General features: G+C 50.2%; 1 long non-coding RNA gene across 1 annotated transcript in view; it reads right to left on the reverse strand.

The window, feature by feature from the left end:
- Positions 1 to 8,583, reverse strand: part of LOC147698018 (uncharacterized) — a 163,161-nt gene extending 154,578 nt beyond the window's left edge. The window contains exons 1-3 of the long non-coding RNA XR_015299171.1: positions 8,518 to 8,583; positions 7,925 to 8,024; positions 7,732 to 7,842 (exon numbers count right to left, since the gene is read on the reverse strand). This is a non-coding gene — a long non-coding RNA (uncharacterized LOC147698018). The remainder of the gene's footprint in view (positions 1 to 7,731; positions 7,843 to 7,924; positions 8,025 to 8,517) is intronic.
- Positions 8,584 to 19,592: the final 11,009 nt, after the last annotated feature.

The following is a 19,592-nucleotide window of genomic DNA, read 5'->3' on the forward strand; positions in this document are numbered from 1 at the left end:
GACATCAACCCCTGTCCTCCGGCCGAGGGCGACACCCTCCAACCTTCACGAGGGCCGCCCTCCTGGCGACCACCGGCTCTCCCCCTCTCTAGAGCTCGGCAACCCCTATTCGCCCCACTCTGCGGGTCTGACCCCTATCCCGGACCACCATCTCAGATCCCGACTCCATCTTTGATCCTCCACGACCAGGCCCCGTGGCCTCGGCCCGACCTCAGCCGCGGACCCAGCGAAGCCCCGACATCGAGGCACCAAGATCCGACCAGGTGGTAAAGCGGCCACTTGACGGATCAATGGGGAGAAGAGTTTCGATGGTCCTCCAGCCGTCACGCGACGCCTGGTTTTGATCGCCCTCCGGCCTCCCTGGGCGCTGGCTCCACCCTCCTGCTGGGTGTCTGGACACTCTCATCCCGGCCCCTCTGACCCCCAGGTGCGAGGGTCCGGACATCAAAGAACGCCAGACCTATATCTGGGGCAGCTCTGGAGCAGGTCGGCAGTTGTATCCTGGAGTCGAGAGACACCGAGACAAACTCATCTACGTGGAACCCGTAACCGCCTTTGGGGCCCTGCTGGCGCTGCCGCGGCCCATCTTCGCTGAAACCATCCTTGGAGCCCTGCTGGCGCTGCCGCGGCTCATCTTCGCTGAAACCATCTTTTGGAGCCCTGCTGGCGCTGCCGCGGCCCACCCTCGCTGAAACCATCTTTGGAGCCCAGCTGGCGCTGCCACGGCCCATCTTCGCTGAAACTATCTTTGGAGCCCTGCTGGCGCTGCCGCGGCCCATCTTCGCTGAAACCATCTTTGGAGCCCTGCTGGCGCTGCCGCGCCCCATCTTCACTGAAACCATCTTTGGAGCCCTGCTGGCGCTGCCGCGGCCCATCTTCGCTGAAACCATCTTTGGAGCCCTGCTGGCGCTGCCACGGCCCATCCTCGCTGAAACCATCTTCGGAGCCCTGCTGGCGCTGCCGCGGCCCGACCCTGAGGAACCCCCCAACTCGAGGATTGAGAGCTGAGCGTAGGGTATCCCCGTACCAGGCTGGTACCAAGACTGTCCCGCTACCCCCTTCCCTCAGTGACTAAACCTGAAAGGATCCCTTGATCCAGTTGAACCTGTACCGATACGAATACCTGCCTTAATTGTTGATAAAAACTTTAAGAATCTATCCTTGTGTGGTGTCCATCTGTAGTGAGGTGATTGCTCGTCTGTACGATCCTAGGGGAGGAACCTCGCCAGGAGGCCTCTCGACTTCGCTCGGCCAATTCTAAGACCCCCTTTCTAACATTGGTGGCAGGCGGTGCGATCCGAGTCGATGCAGATCGTACAGAGAGTAGCTCTCCCACTACTAACAGAAACACACTACGACCTTGACTACCAAGGAAACCAGACCGACCTCAGAGTTCCAGATGGAACGGTTAGAAGATTACAGCCACAAAGAATTGAAGCAATTCTGTAAGGACCTGGGCATCGCTACCACTGGACTAAGCACCAAAGATGATCTCAAACAGGCCCTGCAAACATGGGTGGAAACAGGAGCGACGCCACCCCAGATTGAAGTCATCACGATCCCCGATGTGCACCCAGAGATTATCACAACCCCAGCGGAGGAAAGGAACACGGGCCTCTTCCACGAGGATGCCCGAGAACGAGAGAGGAGCCGGCTCCACGAATTGGAGCTGGCTAGACTCCGCTTAGATGGGGAACTACAACTGGCCGGAAAAAAAATAGCCCTTGAGCAACTACGGCTACAGGGAGACCTGGAAGAGAAAAGGAGACAGAGGGATTTGGAAGAGAAGAAGCTCACATACGAGCATGAGCGCGGGTTAAAGGAACTAGAAATTAAGGCTAAACACGGGGACACCAGCGCCCCCGGGGGCCAGAGCCCCCCTCCTCCTGCAGACACAAAGGTCCACATCCCCAAAGATGTTGTCAGAGACTACTATAAAAACAACGACATCCAGCAATGGTTTAAGGCCTACGAGGTAGCTATGACCTCGCACCGCGTACCGCAAAAAGACTGGGGTGCGGGGTTGTGGGGGAGGTTCGTCAATGAGGGAAGGGACGCCCTGCTACAGCTCCCCGACGCCGAGATGACCTCGTACGAACACATGAAAGCCGCCCTCCTTACTCGCTATAGGCTCACCCCCGAGATGTACCGGCAGCGATTCCGAGACTGTAAGAGGATCCCCGGTACCACCTGGGTGGAGTATGTGAACTTTTATAGTAGAGCCTTAGAGGAGTGGATCAAAGGCAGCCAGGTCACCACCTACAAGCAGCTGTTCAACCTCAGTGTATGGGAACACCTCTCCAACAACTGTTTTGTCGAACTCAGGCAGCATCTCCTCGACAGCAAGCTGACCGAGCCCCGGAAGCTCGCCATCGAAGCCGATCGATGGGAAAGCACCTGGGTTCCCCGGAGCTTGATGGGAGACTAGGGCTGAGCTCCCCAGCGATCCCACCATCAGCGAGGCGGAGGAGGAGGCCCAGGCCGGGGCAGGGACACCGCCGCAGTGCCCCCCACCAGCACTTCACCTCCCCTGTTCGGGAGGGGAGCCCCCCCAGCATGGCCGGGGCCCCGCCCGAACCTTATCTGCCACAAATGCCAGCGCCCCGGTCACTACGCCAATGACCCCAACTGTCCCAGAAACCAGCCATCCAACCCCACCGGTCCGCAAAACCGCCAGATCGTCGCCGCCTTCCTGGGGGAGGAGCAGGGCGAAGAAGAAGACTTTGGCCAAGACCAGACCGAGTGGGAGCCCGCAGCCATGTCCCTGGTATGTCTGGGTGAAAGGGACATGGTCCCCCGGGCCCCAATCCTGGCCAACACGCAGAGGTACAGCCAGTGGGTCACCATTAATGGACACCGGGCCGAAGCCCTCCGCGACACGGGAGCCAGCGTGACGGCCGTCCGTTGCCACCTGGTGAACCTGGATCAAATCTTGCTGAATGTACTGTGCCCAGTATGGTCCGCGGATAATTCCGAGAGCCTGTGCCAGATGGCCCGCGTCCCCTTTGAATGGGGAGGAGTGTCGGGCATGCTGAAAGTGACCGTCCGAGACAATGCCCCCGTAGACTGCCTCCTCGGGAACGACCTTGAGAGTTCCCCCTGGGCCGACGTCGAGCGGAGAGAGCATCTGGGGATGCTAGGCCTCCCTGAGTGGGTCTGTGCGACAACCCGATCCATGGCCGCCCGAGCCATCACCTCAACCGAAGAACCAGAATGGCCCGAGCCTCCACTGCCCGTCGCCTCTGAAGACACCGACCCTGAACCCGGTCCACCGGGGCCCAACTGTGAAGAAATTGCCCCGCTCGGCAACCTCCCGGAACTGGCCCAATGGCGCCAAGAAGGTGGCCCCACTCGAGAACAGTTCCGTCAAGAGCAAAAAACTTGTCCCTCCCTTGAGGGGATCCGACAGCAAGCCGCATCTCAGAGCACAGGGGATACCTCGGGGGCCCACTGGGTCTATTGGGACAACGAGCTCCTCTACAGTGAGCAGAAGATTGCCGAGCTAGGGGCCAGCCGGGTATTGGTGGTCCCCCTCCAGTTCAGAGACTTCCTCCTGAATCTGGCACACGATGTGCCCCTCGCCGGGCACCTGGGGCAGGACAAGACATACAGCCGCCTGGTGACCCACTTCTACTGGCCCAAGATGAGGAATGATGTGATCAATCACTGCCGGACTTGCCCCACCTGCCAAGCCAGTGGGAAAAGCGGCGGAAAACTAAAGGTCCCACTGCAACCTTACCCAGTCGTCAACACTCCCTTCGAGCAGGTGGGGATCGACATCGTGGGGCCCCTGGAGCCCCGAACATCCCAAGGTCACCGTTTCATCCTTGTCCTGGTGGACCATGCCACCCGTTATCCCAAAGCTATCCCTCTCCGGACCGTGACGGCTCCCGTGGTGGGCCGGGCACTGATGGGGATCTTCTCCCGGGTGGGCTTCCCCCGAAAAGTCGTCAGTGATCGGGGTCCGAACTTCATTTCCCACTACATGAAGTCACTGTGGCAGCAATGCGGGGTCACGTACAAATTTACGACCCCTATCACCCCCAAGGGAACGGACTGGTGGAACGTTTCAATCGAACCCTCAAAGGGATGATCATGGGCCTGGAAGAACCCTTATGACGCCAATGGGACGTGTTGCTGCCCTGCCTCCTCTTCGCCTATTGGGAGGTCCCTCAGAAGTCCCTGGGATTCAACCCCTTCGAACTATTGTACGGGCACCCCGTCCGGGGTCCCCTAAGCCTGGTCAAAGAAGGCTGGGAGGTGACCGCCCAAGATGCTCCCCCTGACGTATCCTGGTACCTCCTGACCCTCTGGAACCAGACTCGGCGGTTCCGGGAACTGGCCAAACCCAACCTCGAAGCCAGCCAAGAAGACATGAAACGCTGGTATGATCAAAACGCCTCTTCTATTGAGTTCGAGCCGGGCCAACAGGTCTGGGTCATGTCCCCGGTCGAACCATGTGCCCTCCAGGACAAGTGGACTGGGCCCTTCAAGGTGGTGGAACGCAAGAGCCCCGTCACCTACCTGGTGGACATGGAGTCCCCTAGGAACCCTTTCCGGGTCATCCACGTCAACAGACTCAAACTGCACTTTGTCCGATCAGAACTTAGCCACCTAATGGCTACCGACAGTGGAGCTGAAGACGACTCTGAACCCCTACCAGACCTCCTAAACACCCTCGAAAAGGACGGCTCCGTGGAAGGAGTCAACCTTTCCTCCACCCTGACCCCAGAACAACGCCGAGATTGCCAAGAGCTATTGGGACAATTTGCCGATTTTATTTTCTCTTACCCCCGGAGTCACCCCGTGGTGCGTCCACGATGTCGACACCGGGAAAAGCCTGCCTGTGCGACACCGGGCCAACCGAGTTCCCGACCGAGTTCGGACCTGCATTCAGTCTGAAGTGTCCAAAATGCTAGCTCTGGGGGTGGTCGAGCCCTCCGACAGTCCATGGGCCAGCCCTGTTGTCCTGGTCCCCAAGGCCGCCACCCCGGGCGCTGCCCCCGAACTCAGATTTTGTGTGGACTACCGGGGGCTGAACGCCATCACCCGGACAGACGCTTACCCCATCCCCCGGGCTGATGAACTGATCGACCGCCTGGGGGCGGCCCGCTACTTGAGCACCATCGACCTGACCTCCGGCTACTGGCAGATCGGACTGACACCAGGCGCCCAGGAGCGATCTGCTTTCTCCACCCCCGATGGCCACTACCACTTCAGGGTGATGCCCTTCGGGATGAAGAACGCCCCCGCCACGTTCCAGAGACTGGTGAATAAGGTGCTGGCGGGGCTCGAGGAGTTCAGCGCCGCCTACCTGGACGATATCGCGGTGTACAGCCTCCACTTGGCTGAACACCTCCAACACCTCCAGGAGGTCTTGGCAGCCCTCCGCCGGGCCGGATTGACCATAAAAGCAAGCAAATGCCAGATCGGCCAAGGTTCCGTGACCTACCTGGGGCACCAAGTGGGGAGCGGCCAGGTGGCCCCCCTCCAACCCAAGATTGATGCCATCCTGGCCTGGGAACCCCCGGTCACCCAGACAGAAGTCCGAGTCTTCCTGGGGCTCACTGGGTATTACCGGCGCTTCATAAAGGACTATGGCAGTATTGTGAGCCCCCTCACGGAACTCACTTCCAAGAGACAGCCCCAGAAGGTGCACTGGACCCCCGAGTGTCAGACCGCCTTCGAGACCCTAAAGACAGCGATGTGCACCGCTCCCGTGCTCCAGGCCCCCGATTACAGCCGGGAATTCATAGTCCAAACGGATGCCTCCGATCACGGTGTCGGAGCAGTTCTCTCCCAAGCCAACGCCGAGGGAATTGATCAACCAGTGACCTTCATTAGCCGACGGCTGCTGGCCCGAGAACAACGTTGGAGCACCATTGAGCGGGAGGCCTTCGCCGTGGTGTGGGCCCTCAAGAAACTCAGACCCTATCTCTTCGGCACCCACTTCCGGGTGCAAACTGATCACCGACCCCTGCGGTGGCTGATGCAGAAGCGAGGGGAAAACCCGAAGTTGCTGCGCTGGTCCATCTCCCTACAAGGAATGGACTTCACGGTGGAGCATCGCCCCGGCAGCGACCACGCCAACCCAGATGGCCTGTCCCGCTTCTTCCGCCTCGACGAGGAGAGTACCGAAGAGGATGGGTGACTCTCCCTGCCTTCAGCTGGGGGGGACGTGTGTTGGACCCGGCCTCGTGGCGTGGTCCCACTCCTCCCGCATGACGGGCCTGGGACGACATCAACCCCTGTCCTCCGGCTGAGGGCGACACCCTCCAACCTTCACGAGGGCTGCCCTCCGGGCGACCACCGGCTCTCCTCCTCTCTAGAGCTCGGCAACCCCTACTCGCCCCACTCTGCGGGTCCGACCCCTATACCGGACCACCATCTCAGACCCCAACTCCATTTTGGATCCTCCACGACCAGACCTGTGGCCTCGGCCCGACCTCGGCCGCGGACCCAGTGAAGCCCCGACATCGAGGCACCAAGATCCGACCAGGTGGTAAAGCGACCACTTGACGGATCAATGGGGAAAAGAGTTTCGATGGTCCTCCAGCCGTCCCGCGACGCCTGGTTTCGATCGCCCTCCTGCCTCCCTGGGCGCTGGCTCCACCCTCCTGCTGGGTGTCTGGACACTCTCATCCCGGCCCCTCTGACCCCCAGGTGCGAGGGTCAGGACATCAAAGAACGCCAGACCTATATCTGGTTATTAAGAGGTGAGCAACCCAATATACCCTTGCGGGCTTGGGCAGAGAAGTGAATAGTAGGTTGGGCCAGCAAGGGATTTTGTTTCTGTAATGAGAAAACAGATGATGCGGAACTTAACTTAATTATGAACTCGCACTATTTGTAAATAATGGCTGAAAAGATGAATTATCGTTGTGAATAAATAATGTTACCTCACTAACATTATACGAAATGAAGCATTGATATTGTATATAATGATACACAAACCAGGTATATTGGAGTCAAAAAATTTTTTTGTTATTTTATTAAGAGGCAAAGAGTTGATCATTTGATAAAAGTAGGGTACAGAAAATGCAAAAAAGATATATTGGGAGAATATTACATGTTCCACTGGTTATGAACTCTCACTATTTGTAAATAATGGCTGAAGAAATGAATTATCGTTGTGAATAAATAATGTTACCACACTAACATTATACGAAATGAAGCATTGATATTGCATATAATGATACAAAAACCAGGTATATTGGAGTCAAAAAAATATTTTTGTCATTTTATTAAGAGGCAAAGAGTTGATCATTTGATAAAAGTAGGGTACAGAAAATGCAAAAAAGATATACTGGGAGAATATTACATGTTCCACTGGTATATCAAATAAGGTCTAAACTGCTAGTGGATGATAACATTGACTTGGTATGTACATTTAGTTGATGCATTTGTCATTGCACTCTTATTTGAAGAGAGACATTATAGCATTTGTCAAAGGACATTTTTAATTATTCAAAATTGCATGACAATTACCTAAAGTCGGTGTGCCGACTAAAGGTCTAGATCAAAACAAAAGGTGATCACATTACATAGCAGTGGATATTTGATGATGAATACCAACTTACATCTTGCAATCTGCACAAACATATTATTTCTATATTATTGTAGATTGCTTGACATTTACCTAAAGTCGATATAGTGACTGGAGGTCTGGATCAAAACAACAAGTTGATAACATATCATAGCAGTAGATATTTATTAATGAATATCACTTACATGTCGCAGACTATGCATACACTACCTAGCCAGGTAAGTGATGAACTGTCAAAGTCAGTTTGGAGATGATGTCTGTATAGATGTTAATTCCGCGACTTCCAAGTGGGGATGCTATGAAATACAAATAGCTAAGTAAGTCCAGAGTACTGGGTGTACGTTCTTGTGGGCAGATTCAAATGGAAAAATAAATTACCTTTTAGATTAGGCTCAGTAGAAACGTTTGATTTTTGTAATCTGGCTCAGTAAAAAAGCGCTTGAGGCTTGTTCTGTACTCAGAATTTAATTCTCGCATTCTGTAAGAAAAGGGGGGGGGTGGTGATAAATTGTTTTATCTTTCACTTATGGTGATATTACAAATGAAAGATTAGCACTAGGGAAAGGCTTGTTACTTTACCTACAGCCTATGTCTATCTTTATTAACTTAAACACAATTGCGTTCATTGTGCTAATCTTACAATTAATTATAATTCAAGACTCGGTCAGAGCACACGGGAGCACATTGTTGTGCTATTCAAAATCGTGGATCATGTGACACCCTTCTATGCCGATACAGAAAGAAGATCAAGTATCGTGCGGTCGCTTTAGAAAAAACAATGGTAGTTATGCCGTGTTGTTGTTGATTTAATTTAAAAACATACCCCTTAGTTAAACGACTGGAGCTAGGTTGGGTATATTAGTTAGCAATTAGGCAACGGCAAACTGTTGTTGTATTGAGGTATTCCCAATAAAATTAAAATAAGGGACGGGGGTCGTTTGGAGTCTAGCGAGACAGCACATCACACTTACTTAGAAGTCGTGAGTAGTCGGAAAAGAACTCCTTTCGGGTCAGACGCGGTAGAAAACTTCCTTCGGGTCGGACGCGGCAGCGTATTTTGATGAAAACAGCTGATAATTGCTGCTTGAGTTGTCCCTTATTTATGTTGATTCGGCGGCGACAACGTGGTATTATGTCTATCGCGAGATTTACGCTGTACGGCCGAATACTATTTATATGGCGGCCATATTGTAGTGTATTCAAGGGACATGACTATTGGTCATGATGTGATCGGTTATTATAGTTATGTGAAAGTATTAACATCATTAGAATTTAGAACCATATTGGTATTTCAAAATTCCAAACTTTTATTATTAGCTAATTCCGAGCATATTTGCTAGGATGTTTCTCTAGTATTGAAGCTCATTCACCTGATGATCAAGTATCAGGACTGAGTTATTTAAAAATGTTGTTTGTTCTGCAGAGACACAGACAGGAAGTGTTAGTCCAGCTGGCGCTGTACAATCCTGCGCACATTCTAGATGTTTGAGACATTTCAATAATGTAACAATATAAAACGTCACATACATATTTAGAATTTGATGCAAACCAAGCAATTATATTGGCAAGTTAGGATTCTAAATTACACGATTTAGCAGCATTTGTAGTCTACACAGTAGCTAAACAGGTAAAACGGTTGTTTAGCAAAATACACATTTTACTAAAGCAGAATCATCTACAGGTCAAGGCATATGAATATCATTGTCAAACTGTTGCTACTTGAGAAGCGCTCACAATATTAATATTGAAAAATAATGGGGGCATTCACAACAGGATGAGTGTACTATAGAGAGTTTCTTGTATTTCTTGACCTAGTGCATGTTTGTGAGGACGGGTGTAGATATCTCAGCTTGTGTACAGACTAGGCTAGAGAAAGGACCTTATGGATGAATATCAGGAGAGGCACACCAAAGTTTGCCATTCCGTTGATGAGTTCATTCCATTTTTTATACTGTCTGCAATTTCAATCCATCAATTTTCTTTTAAGGTCAAGATCTTATCTACATTTTTTTTGCCTGATTGTTGGTTTAACCAGTTCAATGACCCACCAGGTCATTTCCTTGGCTGAGTGTTGAAATTGTAGATAGTAATCCACAAGGGGGGCATTTTCCACCTTGCAGCGGATCCGGGACTGATGTTGTAAGATCCTCTGTTTGACCATCTGCGTGGTTTTGCCAATATACATTTGGTTACATGGACAGCGGATACAATAAATGACGTTGGTTGTTCTACAGTTTGAAAAGTGTTGATTAACACTTTCTTGCCATTAATTTCAAATGATTTGATGTTATTACAACTGTTGCCTTTGAAATGGCCTTGTAATGGTGTTAGCTGTCTCATGTTGTCAACAATGTTAGGATCCTGTTTATCGTAGGCATGAACTAGCCGATCTCTCAGGTTAGGTCCACGTTTGAACGCAAACAACGGTCTTTCTCTTAGTTCCGGGAGTTCTTGTAGAAGTGGCCAGTTCTTAGTCACTATCTTTTTCACCTGTTGGCTCATGGTGCCGAAAGTTGTTATGCATACCAAAGGGGTTTCTGTCTTTTTTGGTTTATTTTCAAGTAAAGAGTCACGGTTGTTATACCATGCCCGTTTTAGTGAGTTTTTGAGAAGCTTGTTTGGATAGCCTCTTTCTAGCAATTTTGTTTTCAGAATTTTTGCTTCGTCAAAATAGTCGGAACGTTTCGCACAATTTCTTCGAGTTCGCAGAAATTGGCCAAATGGTAGCCCATCTCGCAGCGCTTTCTGGAGTTTCCATTTTGGATGTGTTGTATCCTTTGGTTTCCACGTCGATGTGTAGTTTCTTTCTTCAGCGCCCTTTGGAGGTTTGTCCTGCCCTGGGATATCCTGTTGTGTCGCTGGTACTGCGGGCTGCTCCGTTCAAACCTTTGGAGGAGGTTGGCCTCCAGTTCTTGCCCATGGTGGTTGTTTTCTTTTGGTGGCCATTGTGTTGGCAGGGAAGACTTGGGTTCTCTTTTCTTGTGGATGTTGCCTGATCACGTTGTCTTGCAGCCTGTTTTGCAGTTTTTGTCCTAGAGCCCTCGTGCAACTCATCGTTCCTGGGGAGGTTGTTCTGCCTACTTTTTCTCAGGAACTGTGGTCTAGGGTGAACCACTGTTGGTGGTGCGTAGGGTGGTGTTGGAGGTGACCTTGTTTTTTTTCACAGGTGTTGGTTTTATGTCACTGGTGGCCCAGTGGGGTCTGGTCATTAACTGTCTGTTTCCACATTGAGTTAGTGGATTGCCCAGTTCATCCTTCTGGCATATGAGTTTCTGGGGTTGGAGGTATCATCCTGGATACTGGGATGTTCTACCCATGGTACTTCTATCTCCTGGGCTTCTTTCAGGGCGGTCCCAATAGTTTCTTGGGATTGGCTGTGGCTGTTCTACTGGCTGACACTGACTTTGTTTGTTGTTGCTCTTGTGGTGTGCAGCGGAGGTTTTTCCTCTGTTTACTGTTTGGTTTGCACAGTCTTTGGGCTCACTCTTTCGTTCCTGGTGTTTTTTTCTGGTAACGATGAAGCTGCTTTGATTTTAGTATATGTTCACTATGTCAGTAATGTGGCGACGAAGACTTCGGAGGAGGTAATGCCCTGGTTACTTTCTGGTAATCTTCATTACTCCAAGTGTAGTCTTCCTCACCACAAAGGTTCCCATCCCTCCATTCCCTGTTTTGATATTGGCTTCCCGTCTTTGGTTCTAAGGCTTGGCAGTGGAACAGGAAGTGGGGTGGGTCGTGCCCCCTCTTATGGTAGGTCAGGGGGGGAGGAGTGTGCCATGTTAGGGAGGGATGGGGTAGGCTAGAGCGCTAAATTGCTTGAAAGGTTCTGTGGGGGAGCTGAAGCTCACTACATCAGTAATGTGGCAAGGAAGACTACACTAGGAGAAAATAAGATTACCGATAAGTAACGGGAGCATTATCATTGGACTCGCTCACCCTCTCATGCTTCAAACCATTACCTCATTATTGCATTCACCCAGCCAAACCCACACACAGACACACAATCAGCTCGCCAAGAAATGAAGATAAACTATCACCTGGCGTGTTTGCTTTGGCAGTGCTTGTTTTGTGTAAAGCTTTCATTCTATTAATTATGATGTCAATGCCGAAAGGCGACACAAGAGGGCGTACACGGCATAAAAATAACAGTGGGATTGCTGTGTACCTTAAAATGAAATTCTAAATACAATCGGAGAAGACGAGCTGAGCGGCTGAACACGATACATTCTTTCAAATGTGTTGTGTCTTCTGTGATACAAAGTAAGCTCAGAAAAAAAAGAATTAAATGCAGCACCGAATGGCAGGAGTTGATTTCCAAACGAAAATCTACTAAGAGGGTTGCCACATTGTAAATGTAGCCTTTCACCAGTCACTTCACGTGTTACGACGTCAGAACACAAACATTCTCTGTGTGTTTTTTTGTAATGGCTATGTAAGTTCAAGCTAGCTATCCAGTTAGTGCAGTGCCTTGGTATTCATAGTTTCTATGGTCTATCAAAGTCTAAACACTTCTGTAAATCTAAAAGTGTCATCAGAAGAGGTGTCTTGGCTGAGACTAAGCACTAGGGGGCAGATTTACAAGCCCCTTGTGTCACTTTTTCTCCGTCGTTGCGTCACTTTTGTGACGCAGCCGAGGGGTAAAGGTTGCGGCCCATTTACAATGTGAAACATCTAGGGAGATGCGTCACGTTGTAAAGCCCTGCGTGACATTATACCTGCGTCAGGTATAATGTATGCAGGGTAGGCGTTCCCACGCAGGAAAGCCTCGAAAAATCTACTAGATTTCACTGAGTGACTTTTAGGACGCCACTGCGTCAAAACCTTACGCCTTCTTGAAGCAGGCGTATGGAGTGACACAGTGTATTGGGAATAGGCCGCATCACGAATTGCTAGAGTTGCGTTGTGCATGCGACACGACTCCAGCAATGCGTGACTTTTCCATCAGCAGATGTGTCAGAATTTCGGGCACATCTGTCAATCCTTGCACCATGGTGCGCCGTATTGTAAACATGGCGCATCCATGGTGATGCAAGGGTTTTGCATGGTGGAGCAGGGAAAGTGCTGCATCTCTACAGATGCAGCACTTTCTTGTAAATCTGCCCCCTTGAGACCATACCCTTTGTATTGAGGGGAGAGAGACAACTGCACAAGCAATTATGCACCCCCAGATCATGGCTTAACTGAACTTCCCTGAAGAACAGATGACTTTTAGTGATCACTATTAGGCCTCATATTTTGCACCTTGATCATGCAGGGCCGGCTTTTTCCAGTGCGGCTGGTGCGGCTGCACTGGGCGCTGACCTGTAGGGGGGCACTGACCTGTAGGAGGGGCGCTGTGTTTAGCAATAATGTACGATTTAAAAGCACCTGCTGAAGAGTTCTGTGTGCTTTCAGCTTTCAAGCTTCATAACTCTGATGGTTAGTGTTCCTGCTAGAGAGAGAGAGAGAGAAAGCGAAAGCGAATTTTGTCTATCAGTAGTTTTGACTGGGCATAGATTAATGCTGAGGGTTAATATGGATGCGACAAAGAACAGATCTGCGCCTGCCCGAGGCCACGCAGTGGCCATAAGGAGGGCGGGCCCCTAGTCACGGAGGGCTGTCCCGCCACCGCATGTCTCAGCGTTTCCTCACCCGAGGCAGTCTCCCCTGGTTGGTGGAGGCTGGTAAGTGATGCACGTCCGGGGCAGCTGGGAAGAGCCTTCTGGAGTACTTCAGACCTCTGCCCCGTTGGGGAGGCCTCTTTGCCGCTCCAGACGTCGCTGTTCTATGTCGGGACACTCTTTCGCTTCCGGTTGCCGTTGGATCACCCTTGTGACGCGTTGTACCGGGTCTGGCGGCGGTTTTGTTCCGGTGAGTGTGGGCATGGTAGCCGTTGGTTTTCTCTCCCCTATCCTGCTTCTGACTCCGTGTGGGAGTCGGGTCGTTTGTGTTTTGTTGAGCAGGAGTTGGGGTCGGCGTGGTCCGCGAAACCTCCACTTGAGGGGGTGGTGCTGCGCTGCAGAGGATGGAGTGGCATCGAGCTTGGGGACGTTTGTGTAGCGCGGGCACTGCTGTTTGTTAGGAGTATGGTGGCGGAGTGTGTCCCCTTCCCCCCCCCCCCCGTGGCCATGTTGAGGAGGCCCGTCGAAGTTCAAAGGCAGTTGCGCGAAGCTGTTGTACCGCCAGGGCTGGGTCATGGCATTCTCGAGCGGGTTGGTGAATTAACGTTGTATGCCTATTTGTTCCGGTTCGTGTACTACTATTCGAGTGGAGGGGGTTGGGGCTGCCGTGTCCAAAGCCTGCCTGTGGCCGCTGCGTTTCCCTTACGGTCCAGACCGGAGTTAGGCTGAATAATAATAATGGGGTTTGACGTGCGCATACTACTCTAGGTTTGGTTTCCGCTCTTTCTACTAGAACAGGTACATAGCTGCCGTAGGTCTATCTTCCGAGTTCGCAATCACTAGGATGTGTCGCTTGTCTCGTGCCGCGCGATGCTTCCAGTCTCTTGGGTGTGCCTACGCCATCTGTTAGGATGCCTCCTCGGGTATCTGTTAATATGGCTCCTCGGGTATCCGCCACGCGTGGGACCCCGCAAGGCGATTAATTTATCTTGAAGTTCATTAATTGATCAGCATAGAGCGTTCAGCCGGTGGAGCTTTCCTTCAACAGAAAAATGCCTGGGGCCTGTTTCAGGATATGTAGTGTGCGCTGTGAGCTGATCTTCTTCAGTTCTGTCCACCTTGATTCACCAGCACGAGGGACCAAATTGATATTTGAGCAAACGGAAATTTCATTTACTAAGTTGGGGCCTGGCTGCGTCTACCGCTGCATAGCGCGTTATTTCATTGGAGTTGTTGCTTCTCCTGGGTAAGGTTTTTAGAAGGATGAGGTGACCATTCGGTCGTTTTTGAATTACTGACCAACTGGTACGAACGGTCGCACACTTGGGAGTTTAATTAAGATGTACGGCGAAGTAAAGAAATGCTAGCATGCTCCGCGACGTGTACCCTAGGCAGTTGGTCGGATCTCGCGTAGGGTCAATTCTCGAGGGGACTCCACGCTGTCCCGCTCCGTGCCAAAAATCGGTTTTGGACTAGGCGCCAAGGGTAGCGGTCCGATTCATCGGTATTGTAAGAACGCGAGGAACGGTGGCTGGGGAGTCTTCTTCCTGTATATGGTCTCGACAATAGGCATTGTAAGTTTGGTGCGCGAAGATGGAGATTGTTTTCGCGACCTAATAGCCCTTACACAAACTACAAAACATGTGCCAACGTTCTAAGTTATACACTGTAGGGTTTTCGTGTGAAACTTTTGAGACTTCCCTGATATTCGAAAATACTACATTATTTCCATCATTATGACATTAATTTTCCCTGGCGATTGTAGAGTGTAGGGGAAGCTACGCTGCACTGTAGCAGTGTGCAAGAGTCTGCCAGCATTAGTTTCAATCGCAAACTAAGGGAAACTTAGAATTTGGTCGCCCCAATGCTTTGTAGGAAATGCAGTGCTCACATATGTATAAAGTGGGCATGTTCTGTGTGGAAAGCCTTGAAAACGCCCTCTTCCTTACCTAGGAAGGATTGGACCTCTAGTGCATTGACCCTTATGCCCGAGGCCCCCTCCTAGATTGGCCGACCTTCTCACTCATGTACCATTACATTCCAAGTAGTGTGTGCAGGATGCAAGTTGTTGGGTTTCATTAAATTACACCTATTCTCTTAGATAATAAGAACCCAAGGATGCCAGGTTTTGCTAGCAAAAGCTGCCCAGGGAATATTCTGTGATGTGAGCTAACAGCCCACCTGGTATTGCTGCTCCCGGCATAAGACCCCCTGGTGCCAGAGTTCGCAGTACCAGTAGAGTCCAAATGATACCCTAACAGGCAACAACAAGTTCTTGCAGAGGTCTAAATCGGATATATCACGCGACCCAATTATTGATAGAAGGGAACTATAGTGGATAGGTGGCCTGTTCGACATTAAGATCTTTCTGTAGCTACACCTACCCTGTTCAGTACTTGAATCCAACCAGTGAGTTACTCAAAGCTGCATTGTTTGCTTGCATTTGGTATGTGTCTACCAAAAACATATTTATTCGGTGTGTTAGATCACTGTCCATTATAGTCTTTTATTTTGCATATTACTAAAACATTTCTTTCTTGAGATTAGCAAATCTGAAGCTATGTTTCCTGCAGATTATAACAGTTGGTTATACTTCGTTTTTATACATGCAGTGTATAGGCATTAGGTCTCTCCTAGGCAGCACTTGCGCTGTTTCATCGAGGCATGATGCAGGCACGATAAGGACATGATGCCCCGCCCGCTTTCTGCCCATCTTTTTTATCGGATCTTTCGTCCTGGGATTTTAGCATGAGTTGCCGAAGAGATCCAAGTATGACCTGCTCATTCGGGCTAGTAATAGATGTTTAATGACTGATTTGCCCCTTGTAAATTCCTGAAGTGGTAGTGACACTGGTCGTCATATCGTACATGTATCGGGTTTTCGTTTATAGCTTTATACTATAGCTCATAACTCTACTCTAATGTAGCCCTGGTACTCCCTTATCAAGCTATAGATCAGCATTGCAGCTAGTCATCTACAATGGTGTGGGTGGGAGTATGTCATCAGCATAGCATGTGATAGAACTGGCCTGATAATATTACAGCTGGATGCTGGACAAGAATTTGAGAATAAGACCCTACACCTGTTCTTATATGAAGAAACTCCCTCACTGAGATAGGCATAAACAGGAGCGTAGCGGCAGCGGGTGCAGGGGCACCAAGGACACTCGTCCTCCTTATTGCTGTAGTTGATCATGGCTGCAATTTTATCATTCTATCACCATCCTGGGGCATGGCACTCCGGGCCATGTTACGGAAAGTAACCTGACGTCTTGGCAACGCACGACTACTTTAATTTGATAGTTCTGCCTTGCATCTGACACGCAGGTAATATCCAATAAAAACCCAGTTTCGTTTTATGTTAATTATTATTTTCGAAGCACCTACGTTATAACTTGGTCCCATTTACCACAAAAGAGGTCATCATCCTACTACATAGGCACAACGGCCGATCTCTTTTCAGTCCTTTTCTAACATGCGGCGAAGTGCTAGACATAAGACATTCATATGTCACACGTATAAAGACTGGATATGCCACACATACATAGTCTCAAACTTTGTCAGCTATGTATAGGCCCCCATAATTACTCCAGTAAGTTAAACAAGGAGGCTTGCTATTATTTGAAATACTAGGGGTTTAATGGTTTTACAGTTACAATAAATATTATGTATGTGTGTGAATAAGGTGTGAATATACAGGCCTACAAACAGTGTATGCGCTAGGGCACAAGTCATAATGATCTGATAATTACGATCCCTTGCGGAGCAACTGCTTTTTCCCTCGTCTTCATGAGAAAGCGTCTCTTTAAGCTATTGAACTGTCACTCATAATTACACTCAAATTATAAAACTCACTTAAACAACCTGCACTTGGCAGTATGCGGACTGGCGTAAACTCCCCAGCACCGGAGTTAAGTTTTATGCTAAACAAGTGAGTGTTCATGGTAAATAAGCCAATGCCATATGGAACTGCCTTGGCGTGCCCTGTAGACGAAGTTAGCGCTAGTAAAGGTGTATTGTTCCCAAATGTTTTGTTTTCATGCTAACCAACCAATTTCTTGCAACATTAATCTACTAAACTGTGGGCAGACTCCTCCTCCTGGGATTGAACCAGCTACCCAGACTGTACTCAGCACATTATGGGTGGGTATGAATTTTCCTCCTCACACTTATCAAATCCGCTTTAACAATCACCAGGCTAAGTACTGTGTTACACCAGAGAATTCTGAATGGATCCACATTAAAGACTCCACCCCCTATGATATCTCATTCAAAATAAACCTTTTCCCAACAAAATCGTCCCTGTTAGGCATGTTCTCTTATGCCAGAGGATTTTTAGTGGTGTGGCTATTCATAGGCTACTTCTGAGCAGAACCTGAAAGCGAATTTCTGAGTGTTGAATTACTAACTAGGGTAATCATAAATGCTTAGAACTCTGGGAGTTGATAGTACCCCCCTAGTATTTTGGGCAGGCGAAGGGGGTGCAGCACAAGTGATTGTGCCATGCTTGGTCGGCAAACATGCCACCCTGTGTGGGGTTCAATGGGTATAGCACGCAATACACACCAGACACCCAGGCACAAGAATAAACGTTACGTAGGCTATGATTGCACTGGTGCAAGTGCAAAGATAAACACGTGAGAAATAGCAAACAGTGCGGTAAGAGAAGTGGCGTGGCATGCAACAAAGAGTACCAAAAACAGGTACATGGAGAGCACTGCAATAATGGCAACCACTTTAAACTGAGAAATCCTACCTGTACACCCCTGATACCGGCACATGTGTTGCTCTACCATGAGTAGGGAAGGTCATATGTCAATAGTCATTTCCCCCCTTCCATTGGTCCTGCTGTCTATCTTTCATCCTAGGCTCGGGTACCCGCTGGCAGCCCACCCGCGGTCTGCAGCCTTCAGTGTAACACTCAATTCAGGTATAAGTAGAACAACTGTGGCTACCACAGCCCTAGCCCAGACTGCCAATAATCCTTTGGGGTGGGCCCCTAGAAGAGTTTTAGAGAATATTCTATCTGGTATCTTACCCAGTGCCCCCCCTCCCCCCCCCCCGGTGTCAGTTCACTATCCCTTTGGGGGGTCCTAGTTAGCCTTAAGGACAAGCTATCCCGGTGGTAGGATAGACTTGCAGCCGACAGGCTGGATTGGGGGGCATGTATTAACTAGGGGGGGCATGTGTTCTCGGCTGCCCCGTGGTTTTCTGTTTTTCACTTTTAAGACCACGTCGCTAGTTATACCAATATATGCATTTGCGCACTGCAATAGACTTCTGTATCCTTTGGGGGATTAGTTGCTCAAGCGTAATCTTGCAGTTTGATTAGAATTTTTGTGACAGCGCTTGCATATTAGGGAGGGATTCTCTGCAGGGGGGCCCTCCCCATCACCTGGTCTCTTGCCTGGGATAGTCTTCACTTTCGCGGTAGAGGGATTGTTCCCGGGTGGTTATGCTTATTGGTGTCGGAGGGGCTTGTATTTCTCCAGGCATGTCCCTGCGCAGGTCAGGCGCTTAGGGGGCTCTCCGTTGCAGGCGCAGCTGTCCCCGGGAGGTGGTCGTAAGTCGGCTTACAGACTAGCTAACTTAATGGTATCATGGCTGAAGCCGCTTCCAGCCAAAAACCCAAGAGGACAGGGGATGCCGGCTGTAATTGCCTGTGGACCCTGTATTTTGCTTACCTGGGACTCGCCGAAGCTCTATAGTATGTCTTGTGCCCTCCAATCCCCCGGTCCTCTATTGATGTTAGCAGCACAAGCGTCATGTAAGCACACTTTCGGCTAGATTGTGCAGAAGATGGCGTTTCAGTAAGCACATTTTCTACTAGATTGTGTAGAAGACGGCGTTCATCTGTAGCTGTGACTTCACCTTGGCGCAGTTTTCTGACGCTCAGTGGGAAGGGATATGTTGGCGTCCCAGCGGCATGTGCTGGACAGCCTTTTTCATGATACAAAGGGCTTTCAGTAGTAGAGGCCCCTCCTATCCCCTTTAGTTTCTCTGATTTGTGAAAGGACTCGGGGGGACCTGCGGATTAGTGGCAGAAGGGGCCTTTCTTTCCTTCTGGCTTGTAAGGTCTTGACAGGGGCCTTGGTCTCTTCAAGGTGGATAGGGTCCCCTGGTTTATGGTGGCGGATGGTGTCATCCCACGCCTATGGGCGCTGCCCTGTTCCTCCTCTATCTGAAGGAAGCAATTCTAGTTAAGGTTGCAGGTAAAGAGCAGTAGCAGTGGCGGGGGGGGGGGCCCGTGCGGCAGCGGGAACCACCGCACGGGCTGTGGCGGAGTTACTGGGCGATCCGGAAGAAGAGAGGTGCAAACGCTGGACGTCAGCGGGCACATAGGGGTGCCAGAGCATAACCTCAGAGCCTAACCTGTAACCTCATGGGAGGTGCAGGAATTCGTGTCGGTGCCCCAGTAGTCCTTCGGGCGGTTGTGGGCCTGTGCA

This window comes from Lissotriton vulgaris, chromosome 8 (genome assembly GCF_964263255.1).
Source record: "Lissotriton vulgaris chromosome 8, aLisVul1.2, whole genome shotgun sequence".
NCBI lineage: Eukaryota > Metazoa > Chordata > Amphibia > Caudata > Salamandridae > Lissotriton > Lissotriton vulgaris.